The sequence below is a fragment of the Sciurus vulgaris genome (assembly GCF_902686455.1).
Source record: "Sciurus vulgaris genome assembly, chromosome: 14".
In the NCBI taxonomy this organism is placed as follows: domain Eukaryota; kingdom Metazoa; phylum Chordata; class Mammalia; order Rodentia; family Sciuridae; genus Sciurus; species Sciurus vulgaris.
The window spans coordinates 24,628,413-24,634,412 of NC_136475.1; positions in this window are offsets into that span (position 1 = coordinate 24,628,413).

Genomic DNA, 6,000 nt, shown 5'->3' on the forward strand with positions numbered 1-6,000 from the left:
AATTAGATTCATGTGATTTACCTGGAATAAAGAGAAAAAAGTCTAGTTGCAAATATCCATCCGTAGTAATTTTAACACACTGGAAAATACTTTAAACCACATAACATTTCAAAATGTTTTTATTAAAAGAATAAGCGTGTACACAGTATACTTAATATAAATTGCTTTGGTGGTTGGGTAGTGAAAAGAAGATGAATATCCTTTGGGAATTAAAAACCTTTTTAGAAATTTCACTTTTTTCCCCTTCAATCTTTCGTTCAGTGTTCCACAGTCTCAAATCAGCTTCCACCTGTGTATTGAAAAATGATGACTTGGAATGAGATGTTTCCTGTTTAAAACCTGGCTCAACCACTTAAATGTTACTTTATGCAAAGCACTTAACATCTTTGTGTTTCAGTTTTCATTATTTATAAAATGGGGATTAAAGTGCTTCTTTCTCAACATTGGGAGAATTAAATGAGAAAGTGAAACCAAAAAATAATAATAAGCTGCTTTTCAGATATGAGGTGTTACCAGTGCTGGATAACATCCATTAGGAATCATATTTTCAGATACATACAATGCAGTGTTTTTGGATTTAATTAACGTAAAAGGAACTGGAAAATTTGTCATCACTAATACCTATGTGCAAAGAATATGATTATGGGTCTAATGGATCTGTGTTTATACCAGATCTGCTGATTACAAGTTACATTAAACTCTCTGAGACCAGTTCTTCCTTTGTAAAATGATGATGATGATATATATGAAGCTCATAGAATCAATTGAGTAAAATTCGGAAGAGTATCATTCACATAGAGACACTAACTAAATTGTAGATATTTTTATTTAAAACATTCTATGCATTTTTAAGGTCCTAGTGCTTTCAGCTTTATGTAGATTCATTAGTTAATGAATTTATACATTGTTTATCAATAGGACAACCATTATTACCACTCTTTTGGAAATGGGAAATTGAACCCAAGTACATAATGGACTTGGCTATCATTCAGAGGAGTCAGATGCTGTGATCTGAATGTTTGTAATCACCCCAAACACATAGTTTGAGACTTAATCCCCATTAGCATGAGGGGTGGAACCTTTAGGAGATGTTAGATCCTGAGAGTGGTCCTCAGGAATGGGATCAGTGCCCTTATAAATGGGGTCTGAGGAAGCTTGTTTACCCCCTTTCACCATGTGAGCAAGAAAGTGCCATCTATGAAGCAGAAGAGAATGAGCTCTTACCAGACACCAAATTTGCTGAAGCCTTGACCTTGGACTTCCCAAACTCCAGACCTGTGAGCAATAAATTTCTGTTGTTTATTAATTACCTTGTCTAAGGTATTTTATAATAGTACCCTGAATGGACTAAGACATTAGGCTAACAACACTACCAGTCCCATTCTCTCTGCTGAGTTCATATTACAGGCTTGACAACATGGGGTGTATGTGTGTGCACACATGCGAGTGTGTATGAAAAATAAAGGAGTTAAGTGTGCTGGAGTTGGATCACACACACAACACAACTATGTATTGAGTCATAATATGTGTTGGGTTTGAATCACACACACACACACACACACACATGCACACGCATATGCACAATCAATGGCAGCATACTTTCTTTTTCATTCATGTCTACCTTCGGGGCAGTTTAATTAATATCTTCAGGAGTTATTCCTTATTTTTATTTTTGAGTTAGTGTCAATGATTTTTGATGTGCCAGACTCCTTCCCTTCCCCTGCCTCGTGATGCATTTCTACCTTAACCAGCACATTTTACGTGCTAAACTTTCTCTCCTGATCTGATTTGATAGACTTGGAGACAAACCTTTCTCCTGGACCCATACTGAGGAGCGCATGTCCTTTCTAGGCCCAAAGGCTCTTGAAGTCATGGTGAGGAGCAATAGGCTTCCTGTTTGTCTGTGAGACTCCTGGTGGAATCTGGTTACCTCCTCACACAGGGGGCAGGCAGGATCCACTTCTTGGATCAGTGGCAGGGATCCTAATATCAGGTCATGTTTGCCTTTGTTCTGGACAAATTTAGCATAGCAATTTACATTTCAAATAAAATTTACACTGTTTATTGCTATGGATATTATTTGAATAACCAGAATAGCCTCGCTCATTTTTTTCCACCAATGTAAATAAATATTCAATTAAAGTAGATTGCATAAAGACCATTTTCTACTTTTTCTGTTCTTAACACATTCAGCTATGCTGAATAGCCAGTGTTCCATGGAGAAAGAACGTAAGTATCCTTACATTAGATGCAAATATCTCTACTAAAAACCACTGCCACATGATACTCACAGTTTTATATTTCCAGGTTCAAACATTTTTCTAAGCTCTCAGTTCAGATAGCGACTCCCCACAGATACTGCTACTTAGGTGTTTAGTAGGTATCCCAGTCTTAACATGGCCGAAAGAGAATTCTTGATTCTTTTACTTCAAACTCATGCTTCCTGAGGGTTCTTATCTTAATAAAAGTTACCACACTTGACTCAGTTGTTCAGGTAAAAAGTATTGAAGTCCTTCTTGAATCCTTTCTTTTTGTCCATTAGGAAGTCCTACCAGCTCTTCAGGATCAGCCCTGCCTCCATTACTTCTCCCCATTTCCACTGTTACCACTCAAGTGAAGGCCACGGTCATCCCTTGCACAGAGTACTACCCATGCCATCCTGGTCTTTTTGCTTCCGCTTTTTACTCTTAGCATTTATTGTAAATATCGCCTCATCCAGGCAGGATCCTGTCTGCCCCATGACTAGGTGATTCCCTGAAGAGTCTCACAGACAAACAGAAGCCTATGGCTCATTGCCATGGCTACAAGATCCTCCAGGGCCTAGGAAAGGCCTGGGCTCCTCAGCATTGGTCCAGGAGGAAGGTTTGTCTTCAGTGTCACAAATCAAACCAGGAGAGAAAGCCTCATGCATATCAAGGGCACTGGTTAGGATGGGCATCATACCTATGTCCTCATCCTATCTTGCTTTCTTCCAGAGCACATATCATTGAAAAACTTGCTTTCATGAATGTTGCTTCTCCCACCACAGCTGTAGGTCAGAGATTCTATCCTGTTTGTATCTGTTTCCTCAGTACTTAGAACAGCCCCATAAATAGGGTCACTTAATGTTTGTGAATGAGGGCTGGGGTGCCGCTCAGTGGCAGAGCACTTGCCTAGCACATGTGAGCCACTGGATTCAATTCTCAGCATTGCATATAAATAAATAAAATAAAGGTCCATTACCAATTAATATATATAATATATTAAAATATATATAATATAATATTTGTTGAATGAATGAATATATAAATTAATTCTTCAACATTATTTGCAATTCTTCCCATCTATCAAGGCTCAAGTTAAGTGCAACCTTCTCCTTGAATCTATTACTGAATAGCCAGCACTTAAGTACTCACTGCCTTTGAAGTCCTACAGCAATCATGGTCTAGTCAGCTTCCAATTAATTGGAATATTGGGAGTCATGAAGGCTGGGAGAGGAGATGATCATGGACAACTCAAATTCATGATAAATAGAGAACTAGTAAAAAATCTAATGGAAAATGAACAAAATATTTATAGGACATCTAATATTTTAGAATTTTCCCCTCTATAGATTCCTTTTCAAAGGGATATAGAATTCACATAAATTGTTCAACCAAAAAATGACTGTTGTTGTTTGTTTTCAAATAATTCAGAAAAGCCCATGGAATAGGTGAATCTCATTGAACAAACTCTCTTTTTAAGGTTCTACATTTTCCAAGCATGATTTGAGATCCTGTTCATGATTTAGTTTTTGCTCTATGTTCTACCCCACCAATCATTCTCTGTCTTCACACTGAGTGACCTCCCAAAGATGTCACATCTCAGTTTTTACAAATAAGGTTTCCACCTATGCTGTGGCCATTGGCTATTGACATTTTTTTCAATGTGTCCTTTAAAAACCTCATAGTATTATATGAATATGGTTTCTGGGCAAAATAATACTTCAAAGTTACCACCTGTTTTTAAGGTTGCAATTTCTTTTTCTTTTCTTTTTCTTTTTCTTTTTTTTTTTTTTTTTAGTGCAGCTCAACCCAGACAAGGACCATTCCCTGAGCCTCCTGTAAGAAACCTAAGCCATTGCTGTCTTTTTCCTTTCATAAAACCACTTTTTCCATGACCCTTGGATTTTTTAATTATATTAAACACAAGTGACAAGGATCAAGGTTATTTAATATCTTGTCACTTTCTCAGTTTTTAATCATTCAAATGTTTCAAACATTTTCTTCCATGTTAAAATGCTGATGTATTATTACCAAGGTTATTTTAATTATACTCAAACATTTAGATGTTCAACAACAGCTCACAGCTCAGTTTTCCACACAAAAGTGGCAGAATGTCAGGTTGGAGCACAATATCATAGGTAGTGTTTAATCAGTGAGAGGTTTAATGCTTAGCATATGACATTTTAATATGCAGAAACTGGGCAATTTTATTCATTTTCTACAATATTGCTTTTAAAGTACTAAAGCTGAAGATTATTCAATCCACTACCAGATTATTATAATAATTATTTTCATTTACCACTTTATATAATTTTCAATTGTTTCATATGTTTTCTGTTTTAAATAGACCATAATTTCCTCTCCTTTTATTTATGCCACAACACCTAACACAGCTGAACTAATTGGGATTCTTTTGTAAGTGGGTGCAAAGAAAAAACGTCAATTCTGCGCTGAGGGTGTAGCTCAGTGGTAGAGTGCTTGCCTAGCATGTGTGAGACCCTGAGTTCAAACCCAGCAGAGCAAAAAGAAAGAAAGGAAGGAAGGAAGGAAGGAAGGAAGGCAAGCATTCAGTTCTAACCAGCTTAGTAGAAAGACTGCCTAGTGTATTATATAACAAAAGGAAGAGTTGATGAGTATTATTAAAATAATCTTGGTAATAATACATCAGCATCTGAACATAGAAGAGGGAAGGAATCAACGACCTCGGGAACAACTGCAACTAGAACTTTCAGAGCCCATGGTTGGAGAAGATGAATCATTTTGCCCCAAAGGAAGTGCTGTTTTCAAAGGAAGGGACAGTGAAAGGTTCTGGGAAGGCAAAAAGAAAACATTGAAACAAAAATGAGTGACAGTTGGGAAATTGAGCTGAGATGATCCAACTCTAGTGCTTGAGCTCTGGGAGGACCCGGGAGCCTATGATCAATCATCAGTGCTACCTCTTGTCATACCACAACCCTGACTTTATAGAAGACATAGCTGTGGAGGTCAGAGCTCAAATAGAGGTTTTTGTTGTTGTTATTGTTTTATTTATTTTGTTGTTGTTGTTGTTGCCATATTGGGGACTGAACCCAGCGGCACTCCACCACTGAGCTAATTCCTGGCCCTTTCTATTTTTTTATTTTGAGACAGGATCTTGCTAAATTGCCAAAGCTGGCCTCAAATTTGCAATTCTCCTGCCGAATCACTGGGTATAGGTGGTGTGTCACTGTGCCTGACCAGATGAGAATTTTTAATGATCTCTTGAAGTTGGTTCTTAATCTAGAGTTCTGTGATTAATTAAGAAGCAAGTTGGTTAAGGGAACTGGATGTTGCCCACTTTCTGATCCCCATCTCTTCTCCTGTCATGCAAGCACATGTCCACATGCTCAGGGGCCTGAAACCCCCTCACAGTGGAACAATGTACAATCCCAGATAGTCCTCCAAATGCAGAGATGGTTTTTATGGATATGAAGAAATCCCAATGCCCTTGCCAGACAGAGCAACACAGGCCTGTAATCCCAAATAAGGGATTACAGAGCCCGAGGCAGAAGGATCACAAGTTCAAGGCCAACCTGAGCAACACCTGGTCACAAAAATAAGAAAAATAAAATAAAAAAGACCTTGGGATATAGCTCAGTGGTAGAGGACTCGGGTTCAGTCTCCAGTATGAGGGGTGGGGGAAGATATCCCAATCTCCTTAAATCACAAAATACAATAAAATGATTTCCTGCTAATGATGAATGGCCTATCTCCAAGCTTCTGTCAAGATCAGGATCTG